General features: G+C 32.7%; 1 protein-coding gene across 3 annotated transcripts in view; it reads left to right on the top strand.

Annotated features, from left to right (window-relative positions):
• The window catches only part of LRBA (LPS responsive beige-like anchor protein), a 427822-nt gene that overhangs the window by 285478 nt on the left and 128470 nt on the right, over positions 1 to 13874 (top strand). The window lies entirely within an intron of this gene.

Raw genomic sequence — 13874 nt, forward strand, 5'->3', positions numbered from 1 at the left:
ACTCTCTCTTCCTTCTGATACCTTCTTCTCATATTGTTTCTTTTTCATTCATTTTGTTAAAAGCCTCTGAATATCCATGTAAATGTAGGTAAAGGAAACAAAAGACATTTCTGGAAACAGTTTGAACTGTTATTGTCAGAATAACTGCATACACAACAAGGGGTTTACTGTACAGTTTGCAAATACCATAATTAAATCATAATGAGATACATGAAACAGTACTTTTGTCATAGTTTCATCAAACTGATTTTGTCAGCGCTGATGCAGAACCCTTGACACATCACTTTGAGTGCTCATTAGGCGGCCAATTCCTTTGAATTTTCATTAATTTGATGAACTCATTCATCTGTAGGAGTGACATCTTATGCTAGGTAGGAAAATATTTAGAGTTAAGTATACTTACTCGATTTTATTATTTCTTGCTTTGGTGATTCTGCCATACATTTGTCACTTTAATATTACTTACTTCCAGCAATGCTTATACAGTCAACTAAAGGATTGAAGCAAGTGTGGCAAATGCTGTAATCCAACACTTCAAAGTATCTAGTGGATGTTTTTGCTGCTATCATATTTAATTTTTATTATTTAACATGGCTCAAATTATATGAATATATATTATAGTAAATATTGAAAGGTCATGAAAAAGTTTTAAAATTAAGTTTTTATGAACTAAATATGTCAAATGGAAAAAAGATTACAACCTTTCTAATTCATTCTTCCTATCTCCTTAGAAACATATGTGGAGTTTTGGATAAAATAATTGAATTCTCAGACTGTCAGACCTTGATGCTGTAAGCAAAGATAGAACAAGTCCTCCACTTTTGTCTGAGCTATAATTAATCCTTGAACTCTCCAATTAAGTATAGGTTAATGTCTCAGCTAAGCTTATTAGCTTTGGAACAAATCGTGATTTTCTTAAATTTCAATTTTAATTTGTTTCAAAAATGGATAGCTGTAGTTTATCGTTTCTGGGAAAAAATGAACATATTATCAAATGAACGTAGAACAAGTTAGTGTTTCTTATACTGTAGATGTGGATGTATATGTATATACGCAGACGTACACACACTCATATATACACACATACATACATATTCTGTAATGTATATTTTATACATTACCTAGAGATGCATGGTGGGAGAGGATATATTTTAATATTTAAAGTACTTTGTTTCTTTTGTGTTGTACATGTCAGGTATTGTTCAGAAGATTCAATAACATTATTTGAATGTGTTTATGCATTCTTTTGTTACTGATGCCTGCTTGGCACTTACATTTACTTTTTGGTATTTACACATGGTTAGAGACATTAATAACTTTCTATTTTAAATGTTATTCTATAATCAATAAATAAGGTTTCAATGTTTTCAGTGTGGTTTTAAAGAGTTTTTAAGAGTGGACAAAGACAGGAGTGGACAAGGACAAGGAAGTACTCTTTATACTTTGCTTTTCCCCAAAGTAAACAGATTGTGCTTATTTTTTTAATATCAGTTAGCACCCATATATTGCAGTGTCTTTTGTTGTAAATACTTGCTTGCTTACACATCAGCTGTATTATGTAATTTTTGGGATTACATAATACAGGGATTAGTTTGCTTAAAAGTTGCTTGCACTTTATTTATTTAAAAGTGTATGTCTTTTTTTATAGTAATTTTATTAAAGATTACAATTATAACAATAAAATCTAATACAAAGAAACAAAAGTAAAAGGTGCAGGAAAAAGAAAGAAGGAAAAAAGAAAGACAAAAATAGGAAGAAAAATAGAAAAGAAAAAATAAGAAAGATTTTTCTTCCTATTTTTGTCTTTCTTTTTTCCTTCTTTCTTTTTCCTGCACAAAAATATAGTAAAGAAAAAAACAGAAATATATAAAGAAGTGACTTCCCACCTTCATCACAAGTATAAATAATTTTAGTAACTTATCACCTTCTCTTAAAATGCAACAAATTATCTCTTCTTCCCATATCTCATCTCTTCCCTATAAACAAACCCATAAAGCGTCGTCATTTCAGTCCTGATGTCAGCAAAAGTCCATTAAGGGTTACCAGAGATAACACATCTATTTTAACCTTGATCAAATAAACCAACTTTATATTCTTTCCTTTTACTTCTAACAATCTTGATCTTTAGTCCCTTCAAATAATGTCCTAGAACTTGATTTCTTTTCATTTTTTCTTTGCCCCTTCTCACAAAATTCTTCAAAGCTTTAGCAAGCCTCTTTTGTAAATCCAATATAGGAAAATTATCCAGGTCACTGCCTTGGTTTGTTATTTGTATATCCCTTTTAATTATTAAGACATCAGCTGGTTTCTTTTGTGTAACATCTTTTTCCATGTCATTCTTGTGGCCTGTCATTTTTAAATCTTTCAAATCAGTCTCAGTCTTCTCAGGCACAGCTTGTTCTTCTTCCATAACATCTTTTAAATATAGTCTGTCTATAGAGGCAGATACTCTTAAAATTAACTTCTGGGTCAGTTGTTCAAAAATATCCTTCAATATGTCCAAAGTTAAAATATTTTGCTTCATTCTGTAATTGTAAGTTGAGTTTGAGTGTTCTTCTCCTTTAATTATAATCTGCAGTTCCCTCTGATTCCCTCTAGTTTCTAATTCTTAAAGTCTTATCTTACTATATTTTTTAAAAAAAATACAAAACAAAAGCATTTTCCCATGTGAAGGATTCTTTATAATTAATTCCAAAATCATATCTGAAATTTATATGGACCCTTAGTCCATTTGTAACTTTCTAAAATCAAAGTTTTAATCAACCTTTTGTGTTTATTTAAAAAAAAAAACTTTTTTAGTTCTTAAACCTGTAGTTACTGTAATACTTCTTTCACTAAGGATTGAAGGAAACTTACCTGAAGTTGTAAAACTTGTGTATCCAAAGGTTTCTAATAGCTGAAAAGCCATTAGCAAGCAATTTCCAAAAGTGATTAGAAAAGGAAGTATGCAAACTTATTGTCCTTTCAAAAGCACTGATTGTGGTTTGAGTGAGATGGCTATTCCCTCGTCTCCCAGAAGGGAATAGCCATCTTGCTCAAACCCCCTGAAGACGGCTGTCTTGCAGTCTCCTCATGAGGATCAACTATCCGGAGCACTTCTGGGTGATCTTAAGTCCTCTCCTTGTCCGGAGAGAAATTACAAAGAGCCAGTCTACAAAGAGCAGTCATCAGCTCCGCTTTTTGCAGAGCCGTCTTCAGTCTGCCATTTCTTCCCCTGAAGTGTATGTCTTTCAGGGATTCTATAAATAAAATTGCTGAGGGGCATTTTTTGTACTGTAATACACAAGCATGCCACCATATCAACACATAGTATACAGTTTCAGCTGCTTTTTTTCAGCCTTCAAATGGCCTTAACTCAAGGAATGAAACTTTTTTGTTTGTAAATCCATGCCTGAAATACATTCTTGAAGAATAAGCTAATAAAGCACACTATAGTGAATTGGAATATTTGTCAGAGTAAGAAGAAGGCCTTATGTTGTAATATGGAGATGTATAGGTGTATCCTTCTCTTCCAAGAAATGTCAGATATTTTATTAGTCTCATTGCAATGTGGTATTGTAGCATCATTTTTTGGAGGGAGGAGAGTATCTCTCAGGAGATACATTGAATATATAAGTGTCCTGTATTAGGAGAGAAAGTAACATGGTGAAAGAAAGGCTGCAAAAAGGATTCTTTGGTATATAAAAGAAGAGGTTTTCGGGAGTGTTTTTCATTATGTGTTATTTTTAAAGTATTATAAAAAATAAAACATAGATCTACTGTTATGCAAATATGACTTTGTAAATTGGAGATTAATGCTTTTACGTTACAGGGCTCTAATATACTATCTGTTAAGTATCCTGGCCATTTCACTATTGCAGAGTTTTCTGACAGCTATAGACTTGTTTTCTAATGGGGCTTGCATTCTTTGAAATGAACTCCTGTTGAAGTAAGAGTAATTTTACTAATTCATGAAATATGTTTTTAAAAACACAATAAGTAATTTAATAATAACATTAATAGTTAAGAAGAGTAGTTGCCTCTGTGTTCTGGGAGATAAATCCTGTCTTTAATACTCCAATGAAAATGAGGTACCATTTTAGAATCAGAGATAAAAGGTTGGATGTATTTAATAACCAAATGCAGAAACAATTTTAGTAATCTGGATCAGTATAATATGAATTCCCTGGAACACAAATTGTACTTTTGGAATATAGTTTAATGCACGTTCGACAAAGGAGAAAATGGAGTGATTGAAGTTCAATTTGTACCATGTTATTAACCATTTCCGCTTGACTAGATGAGTAAAAGGATAATGGATGAAGCTTTTATTATTGCCTTTCTGCTAAAATGAAGTGGTATAAAAGATAAGGTAATGAGATTGATGAATATAAGGTAAAGGAGTAATCAGTCAAATTCAAAGAGAGAGATGAGAGAATTTGGAAGCTGCAGGAATTTTTTTTTTTTTTTTTAAACAGACCCTATCAGTATGAGTAGAACTTGAGAAACTGGTACTTCCTATGTATCCAGGTATTCATTGAGTTTCTTAATATTCACAGCACTAGGGCTTTATTCAAGAGCCTAATCTATGAAATTATTAAAGGTAATTATGCTTGTTTCTCCTTCTCAGAATTTCATTTTTTGAAATAGTAAAATATAATAAGATTTGGTAGCCTCTCCTGCACAACAAAGAACATTTCTCACAGCCAAGCTTGATGTGTTACTCCTCACAATTCTTAACAGGAGATTTACCAAAGTCCCCATGTGTATGAGAACCTGTCCATGTAGCACAACACTATCAAGACCATCATACATGTCATTTTACACTGTCCCCATTACCAGTGTGGTCAAGAAACTTTAATTCTTCTTTTATTGACATGTGTTATAGATCATAATTAAAGTTTTCTTTATTTTTTTCCTCTCAGATAAGGAACTATTTAACCTATACAATGTTGCTAGATTTTGCTTAGTAGCAATTAAAATCCACAAACAGATAATTAAGGTTACTAGATATGGGTAAACCTATTGAGATATTCCTCTTTTATTTTATTTTTCTTTTTAAAAATCTTTATCTGTTTTTAATATCTTTTTTGTGGCCTTCACAGGCCTTTAGTGTAGTCTTGGTATTATTATTAAGAATATTTATAGAAATATTTTAGTGCTTTAATTTTATAGTTTTGTGTTAGTATCTTTTAGTTATCTTTTATCTCTTATAAGTTTCAGTGGCATTATTGAAATGGTGTAATTTTTTTGCTTGTATTTTATGCTGGTCTTTGACTGACATAAATATTTGATAAGTTTTGGGCTATATTGTAATTACAGCAATATTTGCATTTTACTCTTGGTGGGGTTCATGACAGTTTATATGAAGTTGTTCCTTTTTTATTTTCCTTATAGACGATCTATGTGATAGACTTATGCTAACAGATGATAATTTGTCCAAATCCACCCAGCGGACTTAATTTAGTAAATACAGATTTGAATGCAGATCTTGTCCCACATATTATTTAACATCTATGTAGAATGTGTTTAGGGAGATCTTTCACATGTTTAAAACTAGCTGTCATCAATATGTTGATGATGCTCCATTGTATTTGTCTTTTCCAGTTAGCTTGGATTAGGTATCTTTAGATCGTTCTTGGTCTCCAGACTGTAAGGGATGGGGTATGAAGCTGATTTAAAGTAACATAGTCTTGTTACTCTAGGAGATACATTTCAGGATTTTTGAGATTCACCTGTTCTAGATGGGAAGGTATTCCCACTTAAGAAAAAGGATTGTAGTCTGGATGTCTTCCTTGTAATGGTGTGTGAGAAAGACCTTGAGAAACCAGGCAAAGAGATACTACCTAGGAAATGGTCAGATAAGAGAGAGAATAGCCCGCAGCTTTTTAATAGGTGGTGAAAGAGACTCCAACCCTCCCTAACCTCTCAGGCTGTAAAAGAGACAGCAGGAGATTTGTACTTTCAGACTTGCAAGATTGATGTCAGCCTTCCCAGGTAGACCAGACAAGCTTATCTGATCAGATAAGCTAATTCTACTTTACTGTGAGGCTACATTAACAGAATCTTGCAAGTCTGAAAGTACAATATCTTTGCCCCATTTCTCAGGTCTTTTTCACATGCCATTACACTCCTAGATCCAATGCTGATGCTGGACAAACATAATATAAGTGGCAGGGAGATGTTTTCGAGCTTCAATGGCCATGTGATGCTACCTGGAGGAGAGAGGAGAGCTTTGGTAGTTCATGAGCTGGTATAGTCACCTCTATGCTAGTCTATTGCAATATGGTCTTTATGGAGTGGTCCTTGAAGGTGTTCTGGAAATTATAACCAGCTGAAAATTCAACAGCATAGGTGGGATAACTCATTGCATCATTTTGAAACAGCCTCATTGTTTGTCAACTACCTTCTGAGCCCCCTTCAAGGTGCTCAGTATAGTACATAAAGCCACAAGCCCAAACTATTTACAGGGCAGCCTATTTTTATACAGTTCTTGGACTGTTAGGTCCATGAATAGAGCACATTTAATGGTGTTGCTGTAGATATTTGACACAGTACACCCATATTATGAAATAAATTGCTATTGGAATTGAAGCAAGTTCTCTCCTTCCTATAATTTAAAGTGGGAGTTACAACGTACAGTATTTTTGCAAGCCTATTCCTTTATTCAGAGATTCATTAAAAACCTTTATTAAGTAATTTGAAAATATTTAAGGTCTATAGAGACTTGGAGTAATAAATTGTAGCTTACAGTTTACTAGCAGATGGGTCAACTGTATTGTTTTTGCACCGTGGAGTTTACCACATATCATCCAGTACATATATGAATATTTTTCCTTTTTTCAGTTAAGTATTATTGTTATTCCTTGTTTGCATTTTGCAAAATAAATAGATGTTTTTTTCATTCTTCCTATCCATCTTGGCAACTGAGGGTGGAATGGTTCGTCCCTGTTTTATCTACCTGCTGAAACAGTGTGATAGCCAGTGTGATCAATCAATATGAAAAAGGACAGTGATTTCCCATCAGAGTGAGAAAAAAATATCGTGGAGATGAGAATCATACCAATGATAGCCAGTGCTATGCTGGCTTTTGTGATATTTGTTAGCTCTCTCTGCTAAGAGGAGAAGTCAGAGCTTCTAATCTGTTCAGATTACTCTGTTTGCATCAACAATATGGGAGTTCTTAGGTACCTACACAGACTTCATGGAAGACCAGGCCCTAGGCTGCCCCTAAATGACATAGAGCAACCATGAGCATGAACACTCTATCCATCAGTTTCTCAGAGTTCTGAAAATGTCAACAGTGATCCATTATACATTATGTACCTCCTAAAAACATTTTTGACTCATAAAATGCCCTTAGTAAACATGGCAGTTGTAGGAGAATATTTCAAGCCAATATATTATTCAATATTTGTAATAATGATAAATAAAAAATGTAAGGGAGAAACTTATGAAAACTTTGAGAATATTAGTGCTATTTAAAAACTATACTATAATATGATCTGAAGTCAAGGATAAGGAGATACTGTAGGTAGTCAAATTGTTGGGAGATGGAAAATGTCAGATTTGTAGAGTTGCTATGAAAATGGGATATATAATAGCAATTGTTAGGAAAGGAATTGGAAAAATACATTGTCATTATCATCATCACCATCCTCATATATTTACACTGAAAGTTCAGATTATCACATGTCAAAAATATCACAGAACTAAAAAAGATGCAAAGTTAGGAAATGAGTATAATAAATTGATCGGAGCACTTGGATTAGAAGAAAACCAATTTCTGAATTTGATTTTTTGTTTGTTTGTTTGTTTAACAGAGAAAGGTAGCAAATTGAAATAGAGAAGTTTATACATTTTTGAATAGTGTAAAATTGTATAACATTCCTTCCTTCTTAGCTACCTGTTGAAAATTAGGAAAAACATCCTAACATAAGAATATTTTGACAGTTATTAATGGATATTGTGAGGCCCTCTTCTTTGGGTGTGTTGAAGCAAAAGCTGGACAGCCATCTTTTGGTGATGCTGTTAGATTTCTGTACTGATCAGGAAATGAAGAGTCATTGGCTAACATGGCCTCTTCTACCTCTGTGGTTCTGATTCGTACTAAAATGTGGAATTAGCTGACAGTAGATTCAGGACAGAAAAAGGGAAGGCTTTATATAACTCATAATTAATTAATGACACTTGAGACCACAAATATGATTTTAAAACTTCATGTAAAGTCATCAGACCTGGGAGGTAAATGGGACCTCTACTGTTTGCAATTATAATTGTTGGTGGGCAAGAAATTAGGTGAAGGTTACTGTTTGTGGGCTTTCCAGAAATACCTTGAAAACTTAAAAATAAAAATATTACAATATTTGGACTGATATAGAATGACAAGTTGCATAACTCTGTGAAAGAAGAAATATTTTGTAAAAAAGTGAGCTGCATAAGATATACATGTTAATTTTTATGTGTATATGTCAATTTCAAGGTAATTGCTATAAAATAAATATTAAAAAATGAATACACCTCACCATAGTAGAGAAGGCTATAATAAAATTATTAATATTCTTGTTTAGTCTCCTCTCCAATCTGCTTTTTTGTTGATTGTTTGTCTTTAAGCTTGTCTTGAATTTGGTAATCCCACCAAATAAAAGATTTATTCAAATGTTTTATTCATTCATTCATTTTTCATTCATTCAATTTAGGTCCCTCATGACTCCAGATCAACAATAGAGAAGCATTCTCTATAAAATAATCACTGCATAATCAGAGCTAGTAGTCTTGTATTTTGTTTGCATGTCTGTAGTTGGCTAGGGTATTATCATAACAGTTGTGTTGCATAATTGTACCCTGTCTGGAAAGCTCTAGTTTCCTTCTAACATCCCATGAAAAAAACAGAAAGAGATTATAGATGCTTTGATCAACAATTATTTTGAAATTTTGTTATTGCCTGTTGGTCACTGCTGTCCAGATGTATTTATTTATTTATTGGCTTTTAATTTAATGGATTATTAATTGTCCTTCTTAATAAAATTATTTGGACTAACCTCTACCGTTTAATAGCCAATATCAGCTCTTAGCCTCTTCTAATTTTATCTAAATTCTGTGGGATGTAGCTGTTGTGCCTGAAGTTTAAATCCTGCAAGTAATACTTGAATAAGGCTAGATGCCAAACTTCTCTAAGGCAGGCTGTTCAAGACCATATAGTTTATGGGAATCAGATTAATTCCATCTTTGCTTCTCTGTTTGTACCAAGAAGATCTAAAATTGAACATACAGAAAAGTAAACATTTTGCTGCAGTGCCTTTCAAAAAAGTTTGAAAACAAATAAGCAGAAAGGGAAAGGAAATAAGGAAGAGGTCTATTATCAAAACAAATGAATAATTTACAGGCCATGGGCTTTGAGGTGCATCAGGTCAGCAGAAATAATGCATTATGAAAAAGGAATTCAGTTTGCTATAAATCTGTCTATCTCAGCAGCTTAAAATAAAACAGTTTTACCCATCTCAGACCATATCAGTTTGTTAGTCTCTGCTTCATGTATCAAAAATCATTCTGTGAAAATATCAATATCATTGGTTAATATAAATGAAATTAATTTTTAAAGCTGGGCTAAAGGTTGACATATGAAAAATTGCATTACTTTGCAGAAGAGAAATTTCTGTCTTCTAGTGAAATTTCAGGTCAGGAGGGCAAGTAATTTTCACAATCTTCAATGGGAACCAGTGAAATATGAACTTCATTGTCACCTAGCCCCAAAGCGATAAGATAAAATGAGCTGATACATCATTTGCTGTGGTTTTATCATCTCCTGCAGTAATTGGAAGAGAAAACATAAGAGCTTTTTTTTTTTTTTTTGCCCAAATCATCTTGCCTCCTTACTCAGACTTAAACCATTTTAGTCTGATCAATGCAAAGGTCACACAACATTTTATTTATTTATTTTTAATTCTTTGTGCTTGCTAAAATGTCTATTGAAACATTAAAATAATGAATACATTTAATTGAGCTTGTGACACATGAAAGACGTGAATGAGAATGTATATCAATCTGCAGTGGGAATAAAGGGTAAAAAATGTTATGATGATTAAAGGGTAAAAACATGTTATGGTGAAGTTTTTAATAACTGCATGAATAAGCATTTTACATTTAAGCTTGATATCCAATAAATGACTACTAATAATTGTGATAGCTGTTCTTTTGTTTCTTCTGATATCATTGCCTGTTCTCTATGTTAGACATGTTTAGATGCCTGATGTTATCTAAAGCGAAATATTTCTTTTTCCCCATACAAAGAAATTGTACAATTCACACATAATCTAGTTTACTTACCCCAATAAGTGCAAGACATATATTTACTGGAATCTGACATTTTCTGATATTCACGTGAGATAAATATTCTGGTAATTATTTAATTAGCTTTTATAAAGAAATTACATTAGCCTAAATTATTTTATTTTTCTTCAATGTTGACATAACGAAAAATGTATGCAAAAAACAAAAAAAATGGTGCCCTGGTGAGATTGAATGGTCAGTATATTCCTAGTTGAAAGAAAGCGGTCACAACCTCCAGATGGTACAATGTTAAACACAACGTATTTCTGGAAATTTGAATACATGCTGGTTATTTATGTGCAGTTATTAAAGTCAAATTAAAGAGAAGACAACAGTAAATACGACAGGTGCAAAAATTTAAACACCCTTTCAGTCTGTGCTTTGTTACACCTCCTTGAGCAGAAATAACAGCATCCAAACATTTCCTGTTAAGAGTATTTCTATTCTTGCTTTTAGATGCTTTTCTTTTCCTTTCTTACAGTACTGTCCTAGCTCAGAAATATTTCTTGATTTCCTTGTACCCACTGCATGTTTGAGATTTCCCCATAGATTTTTAATAATATTCAGGCCTACCTAGTGTGAAGGCCAATTCAAAACCACTGTCTTTCTTTATGGTAAGTACTTGATGGTTCATTTTGGAGACGTGCATTGGATCATCATCTTCCTGAATGTCCGATCTCTTTTCTTTAATCCTAATGTCTTTTCAGGAAGTGATTCTACATAGCAGAAATTTTCAGTAGTAAACCCACTTCATATGCAGATCAGACTGCATGTAGACATTATACCAGTATGTTTAATGTTATGTTATATTGAACATACGTGTACTTGAACATTCTTATCTATTCTTTTAAGAGGACTTTATAAAGGCAGTGCTAGGAAAAAGTGACAGCATACTATTACAGGTGCAACTCTTTTGTGCTTATAAAACTATTTTTGAACCCTAAAACAGTATTTAAAAAATGTATATTTGGGTTTTCTACACTGAAGAATGGAATTAAATCATTTAACACCAGGATTCAGTAACTGACCTAAACAGGAAATGGGATACTTATGAATTAGAAACAGCTTTTTATTCTAATATGTTGGTTGCCAAAATCAGTAGTATAGCTGAGTTCAGTTGCAAATAATTGATATCTTCAGGGTGAATTATTCTTTGAGATTGTCTTATATGTTCACAAAAACAAACCTTATTTTTCTAAATTGGTACATCTGAATGTTTGGCAACTAAAGCTCAAAGTGGTAGTTTATTTTACTGTGGTTTATATGATTGGTTTAGCTTCCTGAAGCATATCTCATAAGGGCTGAAGTTACATAATATGCTAAGTCAGTTATTATTAAACTTTTCAGGGTCCACACATGATTGTGCAAACTGCCAAAATCTAAAAATAGCATTTAAAATGTTAGAAATATTATCAGCTCATCACATTTATTATATTTTGACAAATTTACTCCTCACAATTACATGCTGAGATGTATTTAGCTTTTCATATGCTTTTCCATAACTATGTTCTCATAGTTGCTGCAATTTTACATTGTTGTAGTGCTCATAAACTCAGACAGACAGACAGACAGACATTCTGTTCATTAGTACAATTTTAAAATAACTCCATATACAGTGATGCTTAAAAGTTTGTGAATCCTTTTGATTTTTCAATATTTATGTATAATATGACCTAAAACGTGATCTGTTCTCCACACAAATCCTAAAACTAAATAAAGAGAACCCAATTAAACAAATGAATCAAAAACATTATTCTTGTTCATTTATTTATTGAGGGAAATGATCCAAAAAGCACAAGTCAACCCAAAATATACAAGTTGACAAAAAAAAAAAAACAAGTCATATGACCAAAGAATGGTTAAAACAGAAGAAAGTTACTGTTTTGGAATGGCCAAGTCAAGTCCTGATCTTAGTCCTATGGAATTATTGTGGAAGGACCTGAAGTGGGCAGTTCATTTGAGGAAGCCCAGCAACATCCCTGAGTTGAAGCTCTTCTGTAAGGAGGAATCAGCTAGAATTCCTCCAAGCCGATGTGCAGGACTGATCAACAATTATCGGAAATGGTTAGTTGCAGTTATTACTGCCCAAGGGGGCATCCCTGTTACCAAAAGCAAAGGTTCACATAATTTTGCAGTGTATAACTATGTAGCTTTGGATCATTTTCCTCAATAAATAAATAAACAAGTATAATATTTTGGACTTACTTGTTTAATTGAGTTCTCTTTATCTAGTTTTAGGACTTGTGTGGAGAACATATCACATTTTAGGATATATTTATGCAGAAATATTGAAAATTCAAAAAGGTTCACAAACTTTTAAGCACCAGTGTACATGTATTTCTATCATATAAAAAACTGGGTAATATATTTTTCAGTTAAAAATCATACACATTTATTTATATTAGTACTAACAATATATTTTCTGGAAGTTTTCATCTAAAAGGCTTCATCTGGTTAAATCTTGCCTTAGTTATTAATATTTTCTTTCTGTAGCTAGAAATGAGGTTGTGCTGCTCAAAGTGTCCTGTGCATCTGTCCAGTGTGGAAGAAAAAAAAAAAGATAGCCCCTCTGCAATGGCCAGTGGGAATTAAATGGAAAATAATACATAACAGCATTTAACAGAGGGTTTCATAGGAATGGAATAAGCAGCCATCCTGAATTTGATATAATATGTTGAAAATCAGCTTTCAGATGAAAAAAAAAACAGATTAAACAAGAAAGAAGATACAATTTTCCAAGACATACTCCAAAATAAAAGATTAACTGAACAAGGATATATATGTATATCTTAGAAACTAATATGCCTGGTGTGATAACACAGTAGTAGTGGTAATGATGTAGTTTCCATAGCAACTGGTTCACTAGAGGGCTAGACCTCTGTCTAGGGTGCTGTCAGTATGTGTGGAGTTTCCAAGGAAGAAAGTCCCAAAGAAGGTCTGCTTTCACCTAATCCAGTTTTAATTGAACTCCAGAGACTTTGAAGTGAATCTACAGACCAGGCAGATACCATTCCAACAAGGAATGAAGGCCTGTTTTAGCTGCCTCCAGACTGGTAACTTTTTCTAGTTAATGCTTCGGAAATTGCTTGGAGAAGCTTGTTTGAGTTTTTGAAGTTATATTTAATGTTCTATCAAAAGAAAAAAATGTGCTTATTATAACCATGTTTTATAATTTAATATCAGCTAAGAACTGTTGTTAAGTTCTCTATTTTTTATGATTAGCTATTATTGGAATAATTATGAATATTGAGAATAACTAAGGGAATGGAAGTTGTATTTGTATAGGCTTGGATTGCAGAGTTCAATGCTGGTTACAGAATCACAGATGTCATATGTTTCCTCTTCCTTGTAATATTTAATGATACAATATACCAGAAATATCTTTATTCTAATCAGTTGGCAACACTATGCTGCATTATGGAAACCTGTAGTACAGTAGGGATAATGTAACTCTTTTATATTCTTAGAGGTAACTGAGGAAGAGTAGGGGAGGTTACATATCTTCCATAATGTTTAGTTTTGTACTGAATACCAGAATTGAGGCAAATTTGAAAAACAAATTGCAG

This window comes from Python bivittatus, unplaced genomic scaffold (genome assembly GCF_059951505.1).
Source record: "Python bivittatus isolate LINGU-HERP-01145 unplaced genomic scaffold, Pbiv_v1 ctg000070_np1212, whole genome shotgun sequence".
Taxonomy (NCBI): domain Eukaryota; kingdom Metazoa; phylum Chordata; class Lepidosauria; order Squamata; family Pythonidae; genus Python; species Python bivittatus.